This window comes from Heterodontus francisci, chromosome 6 (genome assembly GCF_036365525.1).
Source record: "Heterodontus francisci isolate sHetFra1 chromosome 6, sHetFra1.hap1, whole genome shotgun sequence".
NCBI lineage: Eukaryota > Metazoa > Chordata > Chondrichthyes > Heterodontiformes > Heterodontidae > Heterodontus > Heterodontus francisci.
Genome location: NC_090376.1, coordinates 6,916,365 through 6,938,282, shown reverse-complemented (window position 1 = coordinate 6,938,282; position 21,918 = coordinate 6,916,365). Strand labels below are relative to the sequence as shown.

Below are 21,918 nucleotides of genomic sequence, written 5' to 3'. Positions count from 1 at the left end.
GCGACGCTCCCTCTCCATTGTGGGTAAGAACCTGGTCATCAGGTGCGAGCCACTCACGTGGTTACTATACGTGGCGCAGGCCTGGCCCATACCCCACTCCTGCGCCGTGGCGGTCACCCGAGCCATCGTCCGCTTTATCTGGAGATCAAAAATGGACCATGTCCAGGGACCTGGACCAGGGACACGATGTTCAAAACTTTAGATAAAGGGGGGAGAAAACGTACCCAACATCACCCTCATCCTGATGGCCGTCTTTGTGTGCAGCTGCATCAAGCTGTGCGTAGAACACCGGTACGCAAACATCAAGTGTCACTACTTGCAGAGGTTCTATCTGTCCCCGGTGTTGCGAAGGATTGGTCTGGCCATGCTGCTGTGGAATGCTCCATTCAGTTGGACTGTGCCGTATCACCTGTGCCTCAGAAAAGATTGTGCAGAGAAACCCCTTTGACCACAAGTCCATCAGGCAGTGGTCTGCACATAACATCCTCAAGGCCCTGTAGGAAAAGAAGATGGTGGATTCTGTCGAATGGTTCCCCGAGCAGACTGTCAAATTCATTTGGGAGAATGACTCATCGCCAGAACTTTCAAACAAACACTGAAGAAGGGTCACTGACCTGAAACGTTAACTCTGCTTCTCTCTCCACAAATGCTGCCAGACCTGCTGAGTAAATCCAGCAGTTCTTGTTTTTATACCAAGACGTAGCTTGGCTGGTGGTGAGAAGGGCCTTCCCCGTCAGATCCTTCCTGCATGTCCAGAGTCTCAACACATCCGCACGCTGCCCTCAAGGTGGCTGTGGTGGGCAAGAGACCGTCGTCCACCTCCTTCTGGAATGTGCCTTTGCAAAGCAGGTCTGGAAAGAGATGCAGTGGTTTTTTGTTGAGGTTCATCCCAAGCAGCTCTGTAATACAGGACTCAGTGCTTAACGGGCTGTTCCCAGGGATGCACACTGAGATAAACATCAACTGCTGCTGAAGGACCATCAATTCGGTGAAAGACACTCGAAATTTGCTGGTCTTCCAGTGCAAAGAGTTGTCCACAGCTGAGTGTTGCAGACTTGCATATTCCAAGGTCCAGGACTACACACTGAGGGGCGCACTACAGCTTGAGGCAGGTGCCACAAAGGCTCAATGGGGAAAGACCACATTGTAAGGTCCTCTCGCCATAGTGAACTGAGGGGCTGGAACCCGTGTAAAACCCCTCGGGCTGTATGCAGAAGAGAATGTTTTTGGTATGTAATGCAAATGTATAAAAAATGAATTGTGAGGCACCTCATCTTCTGTATTGAAAGAAATGGATCTTTATTGCATTTCATTCTTTGAGGAAGTGACAAAGTTGATTGATGAGGGAAGGGCTGTAGATGTCATATACATGGACTTCAGTAAGGCGTTTGATAAGGTTCCCCATGGTAGGTTGATGGAGAAAGTGAAGGCGCATGGGGTCCAGGGTGTACTAGCTAGATGGATAAAGAACTGGCTGGGCAACAGGAGACAGAGAGTAGCAGTGGAAGGGAGTTTCTCAAAATGGAGACGTGTGACCAGTGGTGTTCCACAGGGATCCGTGCTGGGACCACTGTTGTTTGTGATATACATAAATGATTTGGAGGAAAGTATAGGTGGTCTGATTAGCAAGTTTGCAGACGACACTAAGATTGGTGGAGTAGCAGATAGTGAAGGGGACTGTCAGAGAATACAGCAGAATATAGATAGACTGGAGAGTTGGGCAGAGAAATGGCAGATGGAGTTCAATCAGGGCAAATGCGAGGTGATGCATTTTGGAAGATCCAATTCAAGAGTGAAGTATACAGTAAATGGAAAAGTCCTGGGGAAAATTGATGTACAGAGAGATTTGGGTGTTCAGGTCCATTGTTCCCTGAAGGTGGTAACGCAGGTCAATAGAGTGGTCAAGAAGGCATACGGCATGCTTTCCTTCATTGGACGGGGTATTGAGTACAAGAGTTGGCAGGTCATGTTACAGTTGTATAGGACTTTGGTTCGGCCACATTTGGAATACTGCGTGCAGTTCTGATCGCCACATTAACAAAAGGATGTGGATGCTTTGGAGAGGGTGCAGAGGAGGTTCACCAGGATGTTGCCTGGTATGGAGGGCGCTAGCTATGAAGAGAGGTTGAGTAGATTAGGATTATTTTCATTAGAAAGGCGGAGGTTGAGGGGGGACCTGATTGAGGTGTACAAAATCATGAGAGGTATAGACAGGGTGGATAGCAAGAAGCTTTTTCCCAGAGTGGGGGATTCAAATACTAGGGGTCACGAGTTCAAAGTGAGAGGGGATATGTTTAGGGGGGATATGCGTGGAAAGTTCTTTACACAGAGGGTGGTGGGTGCCTGGAACGCGTTGCCAGCGGAGGTGGTAGATGCGAACACGATAGCGTCTTTTAAGATGTATCTAGACAGATACATGAATGGGCAGGAAGCAAAGAGATACAGACCCTTAGAAAATAGGCGACATGTTTAGGTAGAGGATCTGGATTGGCGCAGGCTTGGAGGGCCGAAGGGCCTGTTCCTGTGCTGTAATTTTCTTTGTTTTTTTTTGTTCATGAAATGTCCAATTTGAAATGTTTTGTATTGTATTTTTACAAATTTTTATGAATAAAGTATATTTTTGGAAAAGAAAAATGAAGGTGAGAAAAATTTGAGCAGGTAGGGTCTCTACTCATTGATGTTTAGAAGAATGAGAGGTGATTTTATTGTAATATATAAAATTGTGAGGGGGCTTGACAGGGTAGATGGTGAGAGGATGTTTCCCCTCGTGGGGGAATCTAGAACTGGAGGACACAGTTTCAGAATAAGGGGTTACCCATTTAAGACGGAGATGAGGAGCAATTTCTTCTCTCAGAGGGTGGTTAATCTTTGGAATTCTCTTCCCCAGAGAGCAGTGGAGGCTGGGTCATTGAATATATTCAAGGCTGAGTTAGACAGATTTTTGATCTACAAGGGAGTCAAGGGTTATGGGGGGGGGGGGCGGGCAAGCAGGCAAGTATAGTTGAGGCCAAGATCTTATTAAATGGTGAAGCAGGCTCAAGGGGCTGAATGGCCTACTTCTGCTCCTATTTTTTATGATCTTATTATGTTTGAATGTGGGTCAAGCTATCTCGAACCACATAGTCTTTAAAAAGTTGCTCTCTACCATCTTTCAGGATTAGAATATTGGGGTTTCTCAAAAACATTATCATCCTGGAATAAACTGAAATTTGAAACTAACTGCAGGGAATTCTGCTGGTAACGAAAGAGCATGACAGGGTCGGATTTGGTTGTGATGCAGTACATGGTTGAACAGCCTGTGGCACCCAGAAAATGGTAGCCCCAGCAAAATAGAGCAGTGCTTCCAGTAGGAGAGCGGAGAGAAGTGGGGCTGGGGTTGTGCTGTGATGGGCTGTGCTGGTCAGAAACAGCCCCGGGAGCTGATTCATGGTGAAATACACCTTGTGGTGTGGTGACATGTGGCTCTGTCCCAACATTTTATATGAATGGACTTGGTCTGGGGACAGCAGTTCCCATTTGGGATCTCACTGGTGCGAATTTTATACCACGTTGGAACACACAATAACTGTTGTCAGGATGCTTCAAACCAGCAGTTTTTAAGCTTAAAAGAGCAGCTTGTAGGGAAATCAAATCTGGCCATGGAATTTTATCCACTTGCCTGGATGGGTGCAGCTCCAACAACACTCAAGAAGCTCGACCATCCAGGACAAAGCAGCCCGCTTGATTGGCACCTCATCCACCACCTTCAACATTCACTCCCTCCACCACCGACGCACAGTGGCAGCAGTGTGTACCATCTACAGGATACACTGCAGCAACGCACCAAGGCTCCTTAGACAGCACCTTCCAAACCCATGACCTCTACCAACTAGAAGGACAAGGGCAGCAGATACATGGGAACACCACCACCTGCAAGTTCCCCTCCAAGTCACACACCATCCTGACTTGGAACTATATCGCCGTTCCTTCACTGTCGCTGGGTCAAAATCCTGGAACTCCCTTCCTAACAGCACTGTGGGTGTACCTACCCCACATGGACTGCAGCGGTTCAAGAAGGCAGCTCACCACCACCTTCTCAAGGGCAATTAGGGATGGGCAATAAATGCTGGCCTGGCCAGCGACGCCCACATCCCATGAATGAATTTTTAAAAAATTAAATAGGGAATTCAGGAGAAACCTCTTTACCCAGAAAGTGGTGATAATGTGGAGCTCACTACCACAGTGGGTGGTTGAGATGAACAGTATGGAAGCATTTAAGGGGAAGTTGGATAAATACATGAAGGAGAAAGGAATAGGAGAATCTGTTGATGGTGTGAGGTGAAGCAGGGGTGGGAGGAGGTTCGTGTAGAGCATAGACACTGGCTTGGATCAGTGCGGCCAAGTGGCCTGTTTCTTGGCTGTACATTGCGTGTAAAGTTACATCCCTGGTCAGTGCTGAATGAGTCTGTCATGCCATCCGGGCACCACAATTTGCCTCAGTGCATCTAACCTTTAAGGGGGGGCGGGGGTGGTTGGAACCAGCAGCCAGGATCCCATTCCTGACACTTTTCAGGAACTCCTACTGGAATGTCCATGTGCGTGTATATGTTGGGTGAGAACAAGGTAGGACTAGGGTATGTATGAGGCCCTAGAATTCCCCAATTAGGGTCAAAGAGTGGTGACCCTCACAGTTTAGGTGACAGCCGTGGCTCAGTGTGTGGCACTCTATCCCCTGAGTCAGACGGTCGTGGGTTCAAGTCCCCAACCCGCAAGACTTGAGCAAAAAATCCAGGCTGACAGTACTGAGGGAGTGCTGCAGTGTCAGAGGTGACACTTTTCAGATGAGATGTTAAACTGAGGCCCCGTCTGCCCTCAGCTGGATGCAAAAGATCCCATGGCCGCTATTTTGAAGCAGAAAAAGGGGAGTTCTCCCCAGTGTCCTCGGTTGATATTTATCCCTCAATCAACATCACTAAGACAGATTATCTGCTCATTATCACGTTACTGTTTGTTGGATCTTGCTGTGCACAAATTGGCTGCCACGTTTCCAACGTTACAACAGTGACTACACTCCAAAAGTACTTCATTAGCTGTAACGCGCTTTGGGACAGCGTGAGGTTGTGAAAGGCGCTGTATAAATGAAGGTTGTTCTTTTCTTTCTGGAGCCCCATATACAGTGGTAAATGACTGTCCTCCTGCACATTACATTCAGACACAGCGAGGACTTAACAAATTCAGAAGCAGAAGGGGAGATAAATTAGGCACAAAAGTAGCAAGAAGAAAAAAATACCTATTCCCAAACCAGAGTTAAGAACCAGTCAAACAGCAAAACCATGGAAATTATAAAGGATTTAAAAGACCAAGGATTTGGCGTTAAAATATTTGCCTAAGTTTTTCATGTTATTTTCTCAACTTAGGAACAAAGAGGTTTATTATTCAAACTTGTTCTTGCTCCGTGAGGATATTCAAAACAGTGACTCAACACTTGCAAAGGAGCTGTCAGCTTACGTAGTTTCCTTTAAGTAAATTCTGAAAACATTTTCATGGAATTTTCTGTCATTGAGGTGAGGGAAGTCAGTGCTGGAGAGTAAACGTCCCTTCCAGGTTGGATCCTGTGTCCCCATCAAACACTCCCAGGACAGGTACAGCACAGGGTTAGATACAGAGTAAAGCTCCCTCTACACTGTCCCAGCAAACACTCCCAGGACAGGTACAGCACAGGGTTAGATACAGAGTAAAGCTCCCTCTACACTGTCCCAGCAAACACTCCCAGGACAGGTACAGCACGGGGTTAGATACAAAAAAAACGGGGTTAGATCCAGAGTAAAGCTCCCTCTACACTGTCCCCATCAAACACACTCAGGGCAGGTACAGCACGGGGTTAGATACAAAAAAAATGGGGTTAGATACAGAGTAAAGCTCCCTCTGCACTGTCCCCATCAAACACTCCCAGGACAGGTACAGCACGGGGTTGGTAAGTAGGTTCACGGACTCCCAGGTACTTTCTGCCGCCTGGACGAGTCCGTGTTCCACATTTATACGGAGTGTGCGAGGTTGCAGCCCCTATTTGAGTATCTGAAGGGGCTGCTCCTCAAATTCTGGCTGCACTTCAGTCCCACGCTCCTGATCTTTGGGCACCCGGTGCGGAGGGGCTTGGGCCGGGAGGAGGATCTCCTCGTCGGTCTGCTCCTGGGCCTGGCCAAGGTGGCAATTCACAGGTCCTGGTTGCGGGCTGTCGGGGGGTCCGTCCTCCCCGATTGCCTGCCCCTCTTCCGCGGTTACATTTGCGCCCGGGTGTCCCTGGAGAAGGAGCATGCGGTGTCCGCCGGTACGCTTGAGGCCTTCCGCGACCGGTGGGCACCGCAGGGACTGGAGTGCATCGTTGACGCCGAGAATGGCATTTTAATTTGAGTTTTTTGTTGATTTATCTGGTTTTAATAAAGTTATTTTAAAACTGTAAATATGTATATAAAGGGGGCCTGAGGAATAAAGGCCCCCTCGATAAAAAAAAAACAGGGTTAGATACAGAGTAAAGCTCCCTCGACACTGTCCCCATCAAACACTCCCAGGATAGGTACAGGATAAAAAATGGGGTTAAAAAAAAAAGAAAGAAACAAAGAAAAAAAAACGGGGCTGGTAAGTAGGTTCACGGACTCCCAGGCCGCCTGTGCTTTCTGCGGCCTGGACGAGTCCGTGTTCCACGTTTATACGGAGTGTGCGAGGTTGCAGCCCCTATTTGAGTATCTGAAGGGGCTGCTCCTCAAATTCTGGCTGCACTTCAGTCCCACGCTCCTGATCTTTGGGCACCCGGTGCGGAGGGGCTTGGGCCGGGAGGAGGATCTCCTCGTCGGTCTGCTCCTGGGCCTGGCCAAGGTGGCAATTCACAGGTTCAGGTTGCGGGACGTCGGGGGGTCCGTCCTCCCCGATTGCCTGCCCCTCTTCCGCGGTTACGTTCGCGCCCGGGTGTCCCTGGAGAAGGAGCATGCGGTGTCCGCCGGTACGCTTGAGGCCTTCCATCTATGAAAGATGATGGACAGGCAGCAAACAATCCATTTCAGTGGGGTGTCTTCTCTTGGTGCACCTTTGCTGATGGCTGTGAAGGCCAATCCTTGAGAGGCAGGTTCTGTCACAAGTGCTGTACGTGAAGCTGCCAAGTGACGCTGTGAGCTCTTGTTTTTGACATTGGCGCCTGTTGCCAAGCTGCTGTAGCAACCGGTCATCTTGGTAGTGCACACCAGTTCACAGGATGTGTCGCCATTTCCCTCTTTCACCAACTAGTGACTCCCAGGTGTGATAGTCAATATTTAGGGCCTTCAAGTCACGCTTACAAGCATCCTTGAAGCGGAGCTTTGGGCGCCCCACTGGTCGACTGTACCCAGCTACCTCACCATACAGAACGTCCTTGGGTATGCGACCATCTTCCATCCTGCAGACATGTTCAATCCACCAAAGCTGCCTCTGTTGAGAGTTCTGCCTTTGAGAGGACTGCCATATTTGTGATTTTTGTCCTGCCCGGATATACCCATAATGCACCACAGACAGCGAAGATGGAAATTAGTGTGGCACAGTGGCGCAGTGGTTAGCACTGCAGCCTCACAGATCCAGGGACCCGGGTTCGATTCTGGGTACTGCCTGTGCGGAGTTTGCAAGTTCTCCCTGTGACCGCGTGGGTTTCCTCCGGGTACTCCGGTTTCCTCCCACAGCCAAAGATTTGCAGGTGATAGGTAAACTGGCCATTGTAAATTTCCCCTACTATACGGAGGTGATAGGGAATATGGGATTACTGTAGGATTAGTATAAATGGGTGGTTGTTGGTCGGCATAGACTCGGTGGGCCGAAGGGCCTGTTTCAGTGCTGTATCTCTAAATAAAATTATTGAGCTTCTTTTCCTGGCAGCTGTAAGTCACCCATGTTTCACAGTCATACAGCAAGATGCTGAGAACACAGGCCTTATAAACCATCAGCTTGCTCCTAAGGGTCAGCTTGGTGTTATCCCATGCACGTTTCGCAAGTCAGCCAAAGGTGATAGCTGCTTTCCCTGTACGTGTATTGAACTTTGCATCAAGGGACAGATTGCCTGTCGCCGTGAACCCAATGTAGCAGAATTTGCAAACCACTTCCAGGTGTGGGGGGGGGGGGGGGGTGTTTAGTGTGATCAGGGATGGAGATACAACACCTTGTCCCATGGCCAGAGTTTTCTTGACACTTAGTCAAGGAGAACGTGTTACAGGAACGGGAGAGACAGTCTGAGTCTGTGTAGTTGAGTGTCTGTGTGAGTGAGTGGTGCAGCACGATCAGCATAAAGGAGTTCTCTGATCAGGACATGATGTGTTTGTGTCTTTGATTTCAGCCTTGAACGATTTCTTTCTTCTTTTTTCTTTTGGGCCTCCTTATCTCGAGAGACAATGGATACGCGCCTGGAGGTGGTCAGTGGTTTGTGAAGCAGCGCCTGGAGTGGCTATAAAGGCCAATTCTGGAGTGACAGGCTCTTCCACAGGTGCTGCAGAGAAATTTGTTTGTTGGGGCTGTTGCACAGTTGGCTCTCTCCTTGCGCCTCTGTCTTTTTTCCTGCCAACTACTAAGTCTCTTCGACTCGCCACAATTTAGCCCTGTCTTTATGGCTGCCCGCCAGCACTGGCGAATGCTGGCAACTGACTCCCACGACTTGTGATCAATGTCACACGATTTCATGTCGCGTTTGCAGACGTCTTTATAACGGAGACATGGACGGCCGGTGGGTCTGATACCAGTGGCGAGCTCGCTGTACAATGTGTCTTTGGGGATCCTGCCATCTTCCATGCGGCTCACATGGCCAAGCCATCTCAAGCGCCGCTGACTCAGTAGTGTGTATAAGCTGGGGGTGTTGGCCGCTTCAAGGACTTCTGTGTTGGAGATATAGTCCTGCCACCTGATGCCAAGTATTCTCCGAAGGCAGCGAAGATGGAATGAATTGAGACGTCGCTCTTGGCTGGCATACGTTGTCCAGGCCTCGCTGCCGTAGAGCAAGGTACTGAGGACACAGGCCTGATACACTCGGACTTTTGTGTTCCGTGTCAGTGCGCCATTTTCCCACACTCTCTTGGCCAGTCTGGACATAGCAGTGGAAGCCTTACCCATGCGCTTGTTGATTTCTGCATCTAGAGACAGGTTACTGGTGATAGTTGAGCCTAGGTAGGTGAACTCTTGAACCACTTCCAGAGCGTGGTCGCCAATATTGATGGATGGAGCATTTCTGACATCCTGCCCCATGATGTTCGTTTTCTTGAGGCTGATGGTTAGGCCAAATTCATTGCAGGCAGACGCAAACCTGTCGATGAGACTCTGCAGGCATTCTTCAGTGTGAGATGTTAAAGCAGCATCGTCAGCAAAGAGGAGTTCTCTGATGAGGACTTTCCGTACTTTGGACTTCGCTCTTAGACGGGCAAGGTTGAACAACCTGCCCCCTGATCTTGTGTGGAGGAAAATTCCTTCTTCAGAGGATTTGAACGCATGTGAAAGCAGCAGGGAGAAGAAAATCCCAAAAAGTGTGGGTGCGAGAACACAGCCCTGTTTCACACCACTCAGGATAGGAAAGGGCTCTGATGAGGAGCCACCATGTTGAATTGTGCCTTTCATATTGTCATGGAATGAGGTGATGATACTTAGTAGCTTTGGTGGACATCCGATCTTTTCTAGTAGTCTGAAGAGACCACGTCTGCTGACGAGGTCAAAGGCTTTGGTGAGATCAATGAAAGCAATGTAGAGGGGCATCTGTTGTTCACGGCATTTCTCCTGTATCTGACGAAGGGAGAACAGCATGTCAATAGTCGATCTCTCTGCACGAAAGCCACACTGTGCCTCAGGGTAGACGCGCTCGGCCAGCTTCTGGAGCCTGTTCAGAGCGACTCGAGCAAAGACTTTCCCCACTATGCTGAGCAGGGAGATTCCACGGTAGTTGTTGCAGTCACCGCGGTCACCTTTGTTTTTATAGAGGGTGATGATGTTGGCATCGCGCATGTCCTGGGGTACTGCTCCCTCGTCCCAGCACAGGCATAGCAGTTCATGTAGTGCTGAGAGTATAGCAGGCTTGGCACTCTTGATTATTTCAGGGGTAATGCTGTCCTTCCCAGGGGCTTTTCCGCTGGCTAGGGAATCAATGGCATCACTGAGTTCCGATTTGGTTGGCTGTATGTCCAGCTCATCCATGACTGGTAGAGGCTGGGCTGCATTGAGGGCAGTCTCAGTGACAGCATTCTCCCTGGAGTACAGTTCTAGGTAGTGCTCAACCCAGCGGTCCATCTGTTTGCGTTGGTCAGTGATTATGTCCCCCGATTTAGATTTGAGGGGGGTGATCTTCTTGATGGTTGGCCCAAGAGCTCTCTTCATGCCATCATACATTCCTCTGATGTTTCCGGTGTCTGAGGCCAGCTGAATATGACTGCATAGGTGTTGCCAGTAGTCGTTTGCGCAACGCCTAGCTGTTCTTTGTGCAGTACTTCTGGCTGCTTTAAGTGCTGCGGATGTTAAATCGCTGGGGGCTTTCTTGTAGTTCAAAAGTGCAATGCGCTTAGCGGCTATGACAGGTTCCAGCTCTTCATTATGAGATTGAAACCAGTCTGCATTTCTCTTCGCACTTTTGCCGTAGGTGGTCAAAGCTGACTCATAGATGGCGTCTCTGATGTGGGCCCACTTGGTCTCAGCATCCCCTGTGGGAGTGTTTTGAAGGGCTGTTACAAGTGAATTTAGAAATTTCTGTAACAGCTGTGGGTGAGAAATTCTGCTCGTGTTGATGCGCGGATGGCCCTTCTGCTTGGAATGATGCAACTTCTTTGGTCTGAGTCTAACCTTGCTGCACACCAGGGAGTGGTCGGTGTCGCAGTCCGCACTGTGGAAGCTGCGTGTGATTTGAACACTGTTTAAGGCGGCTCGCCTTGTGACAATGAGGTCTAGCTGGTGCCAACGACGTGATCTTGGGTGCCTCCATGAAACCTGGTGACAGGGTTTAGTGTGAAAGAACGAGTTGGTGATGCAGAGGTTATGATAGGTACACAACTCAAGCAGTCTCTGCCCGTTCTCATTCATCCTTCCAACGCCATAGCGCCCAAGGCAGGAGGGCCATGAGTCATGGTCGGCCCCAACCCTGGCATTAAAGTCCCCCAGCAGGAATAGGTGTTCGGTGTTGGGGATGCTGCTAATGATGTTATGGAGTTGTTCATAGAACTGGTCTTTAGCTTCAGGTGCGGAGCAGAGTGTTGGAGCATAGATGCTGAGTAGGTGTACTGGACCAGAGGTGGTGAGCAGTCGGATGGACAGTATGCGTTCCGAGCCATTTGAGGGAGGCTCTATCATGCTGAGCAAGGAGTTTCTGATGGCGAAGCCCACTCCATGCTGTCTTGGTTCTTCAGGATCCCTGCCCTGCCAGAAGAAGGTGTAGTCTTGCTCTGCTAGAGAGCCACTCGCGGGGAGACGAGTCTCCTGAAGTGCTGCAATGTCCACACTGAGTCTACTGAGCTCGTTGTTAATGATGGCGGTCTTCCGAGAATCGTTGATTTGTGTAAGGTCTTCCGACAGGCCAGGACACATAGTTCGGACGTTCCAGCTTGCAAAGCGAAGGGCTGGTACCTTCTTTCCTTTTTTCATGTTGTTTGGTGCGGTGTATCAGTCCACCTTTCGGGCAATGACCCTGAGCTCCAAGCACCCATTGAAGCAGGCAGACTGTGGCGGGACAGAACCTTATTGACCGGGGGCTGCCCGGTTTGAGGCGGGCGGTAGCTGTCCAGTGAGGTGCAATGACCTCTCCCACCGACAAAGGCAACCCGTGGCGCCCAGTTTCTACGCCAATTTATCTGGACTTATAACCCGTAACTGCTGCCTTCCGTGTTGTTTTAGTCGCTGTGAGGCAACTATGGAGTGACCTCTCCATGGCGCATGCCTGGGCAAATTTATGGAGGTTGAGAATTGCCCAGTCGTCAAAACTGAACGATTAGGTACAGAATAAAGCTCCCTCTGCACTGTCCCATCAAACAAACATACCAATAAGGAGCAGGAGTAGGCCGTTCAGCTCCTCGAGCATGCTCTGCCATTTGATAAGGTCATGGCTGGTCTGAATATGGCCTCAACTCTACTTTCCTGTCTGCCCGCAATAACACTTGATACGAACATACAAAACACTCTCAGGGCAGGTGCAGCACAGTTAGCGAGTTCCACATTCTCACCGCTCTCTGGGTGAAGAAGTTTCTCCCAAATTCCCTATTGGATTTATTAGCGACTGTCTTATATTGATGGTCCCTAGTTCTGGTCTCGCCTGTAAGTGAAACATTTCTGTGTCTACCCGATCAAACGTTTTCATAATCTTCAAGATCTCTATCAGGCCATTGTTCAGTCTTCCCTTTTCTAAAAGAATCAATCCTGATAGTTTATAACAGGTGGTCCAATATACAGCCTGCGATCCAGAATCCTGTGTGACTAATATTGGAGTGGCAGTGCGCAAGTAGTGGCTGATGGGCTAATAACGGCAGACAGGCAAAGTCTTGTAGGAGATGATAAAGTTTGCGGAGCGCCGGGGAGAGGAGGGGAGCACAGTGCCAGGCGACAGCTCAGCAGTCACCCCGGCGGCAGGCAGACAGGGTAGTGTTTGTTGGTTCCCAAGGGGACAGCGCTGCCCAGGCCATCACGTGACTCTGTCTTCAGCCCCTACATCACATCTGTCATCAAAGAGGCCGAGCTGCTGAGAGGGCACCAGGAGAGGGAGGCCTGTGGTAGTTGCGGGTAAAGACACCGTCAATGCCAAGTACACCCCAGCCGGACAAGAGCGGCCACTTTACTACAGCGTCATTTGCTCTTCTACCGACAAGCAACTGAAATGAAACCAAATCATTTACATGCAGTTACCAATTCACAATATACTTTGCCAAACAAACGACACACACAAGCACAGAGTAAACTTTTTACACAAAAACAAGAAATGCTGGATTCACTCAGCAGGTCTGGCAGCATCTGTGGAAAGAGAAGCAGAGTCAACGTTTCGGGTCAGTGACCCTTCTTCGAAACTTTTTACTTCTTTTGAAGAATTTATAGATTACACTGACAACTGCAAAGGTATTTTCCCCAAAATTTCTCGCATTTGTAGATTTCTTTTACCTTTTAATGATGAAAGTAATTTATTTGGAGCAACAATGTCAACAAGTAAGCATTTTTCCCACACTGTGCCACACAAACTTGCTGCCTGCGAGCAACTATGAGAAGCTTGTCGTACTGCTGTACACCAGGGCAGCCTGACGTTGTCCCTATTATATATAAGTTGTAAAGATTTCACTCAAAAGCGTTCCAAATCTAGATGAAGTGTGAGGTGCTCAAACCCTGCGCCTCGGTACATAATTTTGACTCGTGCTATCATTTGCTTTAGCAAAAAGAATTTACAGGTATGGAATCAAAAAGCCTGACCAATAACAGCTCTCGTCCATTCAGTCTTCAAAGCTATATGCTGTACTTACATTCCAAGAACTTTGAGCCTCTCTCTGATATGCTACTGTATTGCCAGGTTCTGTGACCTCTGTAAACAATTCCAAACCCGACAGTATATGTCCACTATCACAGCTATTCAAATTCAAATCACTTAGAAGCTGCTAAATGCACCAGTTTGCCAGCGTCTCTGTGGAAAAATGCACCATGTGGCACAGGAACTAAATGCAGTCTCAGATTTATGCACTGAGATTTTGGCAAAGTCAATAACTAAGCATGTTACAATTGGTTTTAGTGTCCTTGGGTTAAGCATGGTATACTTTTAGAAAAACATTTCTCCATACCAGAAGCTCCATTGGTGGGATTTATATTATAGGTTGGAGCTTCAGCATAGTCTGAACCCCTTCAACATGAAACATCAATTCTGAAATAGAAAGAGTCCACCCAAATAAAATCCCCAAGTGCAAGGATGGAACTTTAGAACAGTTTTCAATAGTTCGTATTTTATATCCCATTTGCAGGCTTTCAAAGTTGGAAATTGCACCGAAGTACTTAAATGAGATCTTGCCATTGTGTACACATCTAAGGTTTCAGAATTTAGAGTAAACGTAAAAATTAAGCTCACCAGGTGATGTTCCAGTCAAGCTGTCATGCTCCAACCCACTTCAAACCAATGAATATTATATTAATTTAATCATATCGATGAGGCAGAGTATAGCCAAGGACATAAAACTGAAAATCAGTGACTTGGATTGAGCATGCTAACATTACAACACTACACTTTCAATATTACTAACTCCAAATTGCCAAACGCGTAGAAAAATCCTCAAAAAGACTTTGCTGGAAAGCTTACCCAGCACTTTTAAAGCTATGAGACTTTCCAGCTGTTTGCTTTTAGGAAAATCATAAAAAGGGAAACGCAGCCTACCTATTAAAACATAACCCGGATTTATATTAGTGCCTTTCATGGCATCTCAAAGTGCTTGCCAGTCAATGACTGTTGTAATGTAGGAAAACACAGCAGCAACTTGCAAACAGCAAAGACACTCAAAAATTATTGAGATTGATGACAAGAGAATCTGTTTCAGTGATGTTAGTTGAGGAATAGATATTGGCTCGGACACAAGGGTGGTGTGGAGTGGAGCTCTCCTTTCTTTTAATAGTGCCATCTGTCGGCCGATTGATAAATTTCGAATGCCTTTATCTTTCTAAAGTTGCTCACCGGCTCCCTATGTAGGACAAAAATTATAATGTGGTCCCTCATATGGACGCCCCTGGTTTATAACCTCTCACTCTCACGTCTTCCTTGTTAATTTTATTTCACATCTTCTCCAGTGTCTTGATATCTTTTTTATACGAGGGAGACCAGAACCATTCGCAGCACTCCAAGTGTGGTCTAACCAAGTTTTGATACATCACTAAAACAGATGATCTGACCATTATCAGATTGCTGTTTGTGGGAGATTGGCTGATGCTGTGTACAGAGCCTTTCTCACTCCTTGCCAATGCAACCCTTTTCTCTGCTGAAGAGCTTGACTCTCGGTGGGATATAGCTTCACATGGGTCAGCGACGCTGTGGTGCCACACCCATGTGGCCATTCGACATGTGTGCTTGGACAGTGAGCTCTGCCCCTCCAAAGTCCATCTTGCAGAGAACTCAGTAACTTCGTCCTGCTCACACATCAACCTCTTACCTGCTGTCCCCACTGCCCATCCTGTCCCCCAACGCCTCATCCTGCCCTACAAACTCCTCCACTGCCTCGTTCCACCATGCCTCTGCAACCTTCCGGTGCCCTCTCATACACTGCATTCTGGCTCCATCTAGTCTACCATTGCCCCATGCAATTGTCTCAGTGGTTGAGAAGTCTAGAACAAGGGGCCGTAGATACAAGATTAAATGTTGGAAATTTGGAACTGAGGTCAGGAGGAACTATTTCACACAGACAGCTATGGCTTTGCAGTTCACCTCCACGGTCAGTGATGGAGTCAGAAGCTATGTCAATATTCAATATTAGATTGGATGAAGGAAAAGGTGATAAAGAGACAAAGGAACGGGCTGGGTAAATACAATTGGAACTATTTGCTTGTGTAAACTCTGATACACACTGGTTAGGCTGAGAGGCTGTCCCTATGTTGTAACTTCGAAGTATCTCTCAGTCCCATTCTCTGAAATTCTCTCCCCTAGCCCCATACCTCTCTGCATCTCTAAAACGTTCGATAAAACCTTTTTCAGCAAAAAAGAAAGAACTTGCATTTCTATAGCACCTTTCACATCCTCAGGACACCCCAAAGTGCTTTACACCCAATGAAGTACGTCTGAAGTGTAGTCATTGTTGTAATGTAGGAAACGCAGCAGCCAATTTGTGCACAGCAAGATCCCACGACCGGCGATGTGACAATGACCAGATAATATATTTTTTTGCAAAGTTGATTGGGGGAATAACTATTGGTCAGGACACCAGGGAGAACTCCCCCCTGCTCTTCTTTGAAATAGTGGCCATGGGATCTTTCACATCCACCTGAGAGGGCGGACTGGATCTTGGTATAATATCTCATCTAAAAGCCAGCAGCTGTGACAGTGCAGCATTCCCTCAGTGCTGCACTGGGAGTGTCAACCCGGATTATGTGCCTCAAGTCTCTGGAGTGGGACTTGAATTCACAACCATTTTTCCCCCAGGACCCTGAAAGTTCATCCTCTTCAAGTCCATGTCTAATTGCCTTTTGAAAGTTCCTGTGGAATCTGATTCCACCTCACTTTTGGGTCACAGGTGCCAAATCACAACAACCCTCAGTGTGAAGACATTTCTCCTCATTTCCCTCTAATTCTTTGGCCAATTATTTTAAATCTTTGACCTCTTGTTACTGACCCACTTGCCAGAGGAAACAGTTTCTCCCTACTTACTCTATCAAAATCTCTCATAGAACATAGAACATTACAGCGCAGTACAGGCCCTTCAGCCCTCGATGTTGCACCGACCTGTGAAACCATCTGACCTACACTATTCCATTTTCATCCATATGTCTATCCAATGACCACTTAAATGCCCTTAAAGTTGGCGAGTCTACTACTGTTGCAGGCAGGGCGTTCCATGCCCCTACTACTCTCTGTGTAAAGAAACTACCTCTGACATCTGTCCTATATCTATCACCCCTCAACTTAAAGCTATGTCCCCTCGTGTTTGCCATCACCATCCGAGGAAAAAGGCTCTCACTATCCACCCTGTCCAACCCTCTGATTATCTTATATGTCTCTATTAAGTCACCTCTTCTCCTCCTTCTCTCCAACGAAAACAACCTCAAGTCCCTCAGCCTTTCCTCGTAAGACCTTCCCTCCATACCAGGCAACATCCTAGTAAATCTCCTCTGCACCTTTTCCAAAGCTTCCACATCCTTCCTATAATGCAGTGACCAGAACTGCACGCAATACTCAAGGTGCGGCCGCACCAGAGTTCTGTACAGCTGCAGCATGACCTCGTGGCTCCGAAACTCGATCCCCCTACTAATAAAAGCTAACACACCATATGCCTTCTTAACAGCTCTATTAACCTGGGTGGCAACTTTCAGGGATTTATGTACCTGGACACCAAGATCTCTCTGCTCATCTACACTACCAAGAATCTTCCCATTAGCCCAGTATTCTGCAATCCTGTTACTCCTTCCGAAGTGAATCACCTCACACTTTTCCGCATTAAACTCCATTTGCCATCTCTCAGTCCAGTTCTGCAGCCTATCTATGTCCCTCTGTAACCTACAACATCCTTCGGCACTATCCACAACTCCACCGACCTTCGTGTCATCCGCAAATTTACTAACCCACCCTTCTACACCCTCATCCAGGTCATTTATAAAAATGACAAACAGCAGTGGCCCCAAAACAGATCCTTGCGGTACACCACTAGAAACTATACTCCAGGATGAACATTTGCCATCAACCACCACCCTCTGTCTTCTTTCAGCTAGCCAATTTCTGATCCAAAGCACTAATTCACCTTCAATCCCATACTTCCGTATTTTCTGCAATAGCCTACCCTGGGGAACTTTATCAAACGCCTTACTGAAATCCATGTAGACCACATCCACGGCTTTACCCTCATCCACCCGTTTGGTCACCTTCGAAAAAAACTCAATAAGGTTTGTGAGGCACGACCTACCCTTCACAAAACCGTGCTGACTATCTCTAATGAACTTATTCTTTTCAAGATGATTATAAATCCTGTCTCTTATAACCTTTTCCAACATTTTACCCACAATGATTTTGAACACCTCTATTAAATCTCCCCTTAACCTTCTTTGTTCTAAGGAGAACAATCCCAGCTTCTCCAGTCTCTCCATGTGGTTTTTTTTCCAAAAATATACTTTGTGCATAAAATTTGTAAAAATACATCACAAATTGGAAATTTCATAAAGTGCAATAGAGATCAGTTTCTTTCAGTACAGAACACGAGGTGCCTCACTACACTTGCCTTTACAGGTTGTACTTACATTGTACATTTGCATGACATACCAGAAACATTCTGTGATGCGTACAGCTCGAGGGGTTTTACACAAGTTCCAGCCCCTCGGTTCACTACGGCGGGAGGACCTTACACTGTGGTCTTTCCTCATTGAGCCTTTCCAGCGGCTGCCCCAAGCTTTAGTGCGTCCCTCAGCACGTAGTCCTTGTCCTTGGAATGTGCCAGTCTGCAACACTCGGTCATGGACAACTCTTTGCGCTGGAAGACCAGCATGTTTCGGGCAGACCAAAGAGCGTCTTTCACCGAATTGATGGTCCTCCAGCAGCAGTTGATGTTTGTCTCGGTGTGCGTCCCTGGGAACAGCCCGTACAGCACTGAGTCCTGTGTATCAGAGCTGCTCGGGATGAACCTCGACAAAAACCACTGCATCTCTTTCCACACCTGCTTTGCAAAGGCACATTCCAGAAGGAGGTGGACAATGGTCTCTTGCCCACCACAGCCACCTCGAGGGCAGCGTGCGGAGGCGGGCAGGAAGGATCTGACGGGGAGGGCCCTTCTCACCACCAACCGAGCTACGTCTTGGTGCTTGTTTGAAAGTCCTGGCGATGAGGCCAAATGAGTTTGACAGTCTGCTCGGGAACCATTCGACAGGATCCACCATCTACTTTTCCCGCAGGGCCTCGAGGACATCACGTGTGGACCACTACCTGATGCACTTGTGGTGGAAGGTGTTGTTCTGCACAAACCTTTCCACTAGTGACAGGTGGTACAGCACAGTCCAACTGAATGGAGCGTTCCACGGCAACGTGGCCAGACCCATCCTTCACAACATCGGGACAGATGAAACCTCAGCACACAGATGTTTGTGTACCAGGGGTCTGCGCACAGCCTGATGTAGCCGCAGACAAAGGTGGGCGTCAGCAATGAGGGCGACGTTGGGTACGTTTTTTTTCCCTTCATCCAGAGGTTTGAACATCGTGTTCCTGCAGACACGGTCCATTTTCAATCTCCAGATAAAGCAGAAAATGGCACCACAGCGCAGGAGTGGGGTATGGGCGAGACCTGCACCATATGCAGCAATACCAACAGCGCCTCACACCTGATGACCAGGTTCTTACCTGCAATGGAGAGGGAGCGTCGCTCCCACATGACCAGTTTCTGTTTCACCATGGCTACTCGTTCCTTCCAGTTTTTGGAGCACACCCCGGCCCCTCCGAACCATATCTCCAGCACCTTCAGGTCGTCTGACCTGACGGTAAAGGGGACAAAGGATCGGTCAGCCCTTCTCCCGAAGAACATGGCCTCGCTCTTGCCGTGATTCACTTTGGCTCCCGAGGCCAGTTCAAACTGGTGATAGATGCTCATCAGTCTCTCCATATAACTGAAGTCCCACATCTCACACCATTCTAGTAAATCTCCTCTGCACCTTCTCCAAGACCTTGACATGCACCCTAATCACAGAAAGTTAACATTCAGGTACAGCAAGCAATTAGGAAGGCAAATGCTTTATTAGCTTTTGTTACAAAGGGATTGGAGTCTAAGAGTAAAGTCTCACTACAATTACACAGGGCATTGTTGAGGCCATACCTGGTGTATTGTGTGCAGTTTTGGTCTCCTTACCTAAGGAAGGATATACTTGCACTAGAGGGAGTGCAATGAATATTCACTACTCTGGTTTTTGGACGAGGAGATGGTTTATATGAGGAGAGATCGAATAGACTAGGTGTATTTTAACTGGAATTTAGAAGACCAAGTCACAGAGTCATAACAGCACAGAAGGAGGCCATTCTGCCCATCGAGTCCATGCCAGCTCTCTGTAGAGCAGTCCAGTCAGTCCCTTTCTACTGCTCTATCCCCATTGTCCTGCAAGTTTATTTCCCTCAAGTGCCCATCCAATTTCCTTTTGAAATTATTAATTGTCTCCACTTCCACCAGCCTCATAGGCACCGAGTTCCAGGTCATTTCTGCTGCATAAAAGAGTTCTTCCTCACATCCCCACTGTATCTCTTGCCCAAATCCTTAAATCTGTGTCTCCTAGTCCTTGTACCATCAAATTATGGGAGCAGCTTTTTCTTTGTCAACCTAATCTAAACCTGTCATAATCTTGTACATCTCTTTCAAATCTCCCCTCAATCTCCTTTACTCCAAGAAAAAAATCTTTCATTTATATAGTGCCTTTCACGACCACTGGACGTCTCAAAGCGCTTTACAGCCAATGAAGTACTTTTTGAAGGGTGGTCACTGTTGTAATGTAGGAAACACAGCAGCCAATTTGCACAGAGCAAGCTCCCACAAATTGATAATGACCAAATAAACTGTTTTAGTGATGTTGATTGAGGGATAAATATTGACCAGGACACCGGGGAGAACTCCCCTGCTCTTCTTTGAAATAATGCAATGGGGTTTTACATCCACCCAAGCAAGAAGATGGGACATTGGTTTCACCTCTCATCTAAAAGGCAGCACCAGTGTCAGCCTAGATTTTTGTGCTGAAGTCCTGGCGTGGAGTTTGAGAACAATCCCAGCTTCTCCAATCTAACCTTGTCGCTAAAATCCCTCATCCCTGAAACAATTCTGGTAAGCCTCCTCTGCACCCTCTCAAGGACCCTCACATCCTTCCTAAAGTGTGGTGACCAGAACTGGATGCAATACTCTAGTTGGGGCCTAAAGGTTCCTGCTTTTATACCCAATACCTCTATTTATGAAGCTCAAAATTCCATATTGCTAATTACTCTCTGACTATGTCCTGCTTCCTTCAAAGATTAATGCACATGAATCCCCAGGTCCTTCTGTCCATGCACACTCTTTAAAACTGTGACATTTAGTCTAGATTGCATCTCCCTATTCCTTCTGCCAAAATGCATCACCTCACACTACTCTGTATTGAATTCCATCTGCCACTTCTCTGCCCATTCTGCTAGTCTATCTATATCCTGTTGCAGTCGATTGGTCTCATCCTCACCGTTTGCCACACCTCCAAGTTTGGTAACATTGGCAAATTTTGAAATTTTACTCTGTATTCCAATACATTGTCAAAAACTTTCTTAAAACCCATATAAACAACATCCGCTGCATTCCCTTCATCAACCTGCTCTGTTAGTTCATCAAAAAACTCAATTAGTTTAGTCAAGCATGATCTGCCTTTTACAAATCTGTGCTGGTTTTCCCTAATTAACTCAAACCTCTCCAAGTGTTTGTTGTTTTTTTCTCTGATTATTGTTTCTAAAACCTCACCCATCACTAACGTTAAACTGACCAGCCTGTAGTTACTAGGAATGTCCTTACCCCTTTCTTGAATAAAGGTGTCACATTTTCCACTTCCCAATCCTCTGGCACCTCTCCCGTATCCAGGAAGATTGGAAGATTATCGCATGCCCTCTGCGATCACCATTCCCAGTTCCTTTAGCACCCTGGGATGCAAACCATCCGGACCAGGCGACATATCCACTTTCAGCATAGCCAGTCTTTCCAGTACATCCTGCCTATCAATTTTCACCCCATCTATTAACTCGACCATCTCTGCTTCTACCGATATTTTGTCAGCATTCTCTTCCTTTGTAAACACCGATACAAAGTACTCATTAAGTATTCTAGCCTTGCCCTGCGCCTCTAAGCACCCTCTTTATCCCTAATAGGACCTACCCTGCTTCTTACTACCCACTTACTATTTACATGCCAGTAGAAGATTTTTGGGTTCCCTTTTATGTTGACTGCCATTCTATTCTCATATTCTCTCTTTGCCAGTCTTATTTTCCTCTTCATTTCCCCTCTCAACTTATTGTATATGGCCTGGTTCTCACTTGAAGAATTCACCTGACGTGTATCTTGTTTTGTTTCATCATATTCTCTATCTCCCTCATCATCCAAGGAGCCCTGTTTTTGGTTCCCCTACCTTTTGCCCTTTTTGAAATGTACCTAGACTGTACCTGAAACATCTCCTCCTTAAAGATCACCCATTGTTCCATTACAGTTTATTCCTGTCAATCTTTGGTTCCATTTTACCCTGGCTAGATCCCCTCTCATCCCATTGAAGTTAACCCTCTTC

At 47.3% G+C, this 21,918-nt stretch overlaps 1 protein-coding gene across 1 annotated transcript in view; it reads right to left on the bottom strand.

The window, feature by feature from the left end:
* Positions 1–21,918, bottom strand: part of LOC137371103 (START domain-containing protein 10-like) — a 104,319-nt gene that overhangs the window by 78,221 nt on the left and 4,180 nt on the right. The gene's annotated exons all lie outside the window — the stretch shown is intronic.